Raw genomic sequence first — 2508 nt, 5'->3', positions numbered from 1 at the left:
TATATATATATATATATATATATATATATATATATATATATGTAAATTATGCGGGTATGCATTGGTATGTAGATGTGTCCCATGGGCAGCCGTCGGCTTTGACCGTAAAACAATTGTAAAAGTAGTTGTAGAATAAATAAACGGAGACGGGTCCTAAGTCGGCGGCACAGCTGCTCACTTCGGAGAGGATGATATCCTCCAATTTATCCATATGTTTACATTTATTGAAAATTTCTGATCTGGTATTAAGTATTATGGTGGGATCCTTATATCTAAAAAGGATATGCGATCATTCAGCTACGCATAAGTTGCTTTTCTTAGATCCATTAACATATGCCATGGATTTTTCTACGATTTTCCACTTGACTTCCTGTTGTGTGGGGTTGATTTTCAAACCCCATTCGTGGCTAGCCAACTTAGTGGTTTTACTTTTGACGATGGCTGGTCACAGATGGGGGTTTGAAGACTTAATAATCCTGCTAATAATACAGCAAATATTAATGTTCCTAAGTCCCTAAATTGTGTAATTGTCCAAATAATCTTCTCTACCCTGTTAATGATTTATGCCTCACTGAAATATCATCTATAGATGTGATGTCAAAAAACTAATCTAACCACGTTTACCTACACCTGTTCAATTGCTTGTGAATATAAGAAATTTTATAATTTTAATATATGTAATATATGTGTTTACATCCCCGTAACTTAGCGGTTCGGCAAAAGAGACCGATAGAATAAGTACTAGGCTTACAAAGAATAAGTCCTGGGGTCGATTTGCTCGACTAAAGGCGGTGCTTCAGCATGGCTACAGTCAAATGACTGAAACAAGTAAAAGAGAGTAAAAGAGATAAAGCTAAGGTTACGTCACAGGCAAGCAAACAGGCAGCGATAGAGAAGCGCTAGAATTTGTCTCTTTTGCTCAGAACATGAGGAACCCAGTGGCATAGCTAATAGGGAAGTAGGGGGAGCGACTGCTCCACGCAAGCACATTTTTCAAAATCAACGCCTTTCCAACTTTTTTTTAAAACTCTTTCGTTACCTATATCAGTAGTTCTAAGTTTCATACACAATGACGTTGTTACTGAAACAGGAAATCAATGAATATAAAATGCAATTACGTATAATATAACTAACGAATTATTTCATGTAATATAGGAGAAATGAGTTCAAAATTGTTTGGTATGTATCACGGCGCCTTTTTTTATGTGTCTGCTCCTCCTAACTTTTAGAACCTGTAAATGCTACTGGTAGCACCCATACACCGATTTTTTGGACCTTATACATCGAGTGAAGATGAGGGGCGACAGCTTCATGAAAGTATTCCACTGTTGGGCCAATTCGCAAGTGGATCAGTGCGAATCATTGTGGATAAACTCGTTCAATCGATTTTCATTGAACCGAACAAATTGGCCGGAATGCAATAGTTTGTGAGGCCGAATTTCTCCTCCTTGAAGGGTGAAGACCATGTCTGCGTAGTGTTTTTCAGTAACAAGCGCCTTCTCTGTACACAATACAGATATCGCTGCCTGTTTGCTTGCTCGATACCTGGTTACTTGTGGACGCAAGATTTCTTTAACGTATTGTCCCCGGCAATGAAAAATGTTGTCTTTACGTCAGCATGCAGTAGAAAAAAGAATGGCTGAGTCCCAACAAGTAAGCAACACCTCGAACCAAGTCAGAGCTGCACCCACGCTAGAAAATAATCTGTATTTGGTGGGATTGGAAAGGGCTAATTCACTACGAGATGCTTGAAAACAACCACACGGTCAATGCAGAGCTTTATGTTCGGCAAATGTACCTACTCAATGAGGCAATCCATCTGAAATGACTCAACAGGCGACATGGCGCGCTTCTTCAACACGACAACGCTCGCAACCACATTGCTACTTTGACCAAAAGCCCTATTCAAGGGCTCGGTTGGGAAGTTGTACCGTACCCACAGATTTCTCGTGGTATAGCGCCTTCAGATTATCTTTTATAATCGCACTCCAACAGTCTGTGAGATGTTTTTTTTTAACAACAACGTGGAGTTGACAACGTGGCTTGATGATTTTCAACAAGTTAAGACTCGGTCAAAGCATTGAAAAGCTAGAGGAACGTTAGCAAAGAGTCGTGAACAATGAAGAATATATTATTGACTGATTTGTTAAAATTATTGATGAAAAAATAAGGATTAAATAAATAAGGATTAAATAAGGATTAAAAAGAATAGATAGATAAGTTATTACACAGACGAACTCCAGTGCTCGTCGATAGTTTGCTAGTTTGACACCAGGATACTCCTGATCACAAGAAAAAATTTCGTTACTGCATTGTCACCAGCGATGACAAATGGTGTCTTTACGTTAGTACGAAGCAGAGGAAAGAATGGTTCCGATGCTGTTTCCTCCAAAAGCGACATAGGCATCATAATGTTACTTAGTAACTGTTACTGCAGAACACTGGGCGAGAGAGAGAGAGAGAGAGAGAGAGAGAGAGAGAGAGAGAGAGAGAGAGAGAGAGAGAGAG

This window comes from Octopus bimaculoides, chromosome 4 (assembly GCF_001194135.2).
Source record: "Octopus bimaculoides isolate UCB-OBI-ISO-001 chromosome 4, ASM119413v2, whole genome shotgun sequence".
Classification (NCBI taxonomy): domain Eukaryota; kingdom Metazoa; phylum Mollusca; class Cephalopoda; order Octopoda; family Octopodidae; genus Octopus; species Octopus bimaculoides.
Note: the sequence above shows the minus strand (reverse complement) of the source record.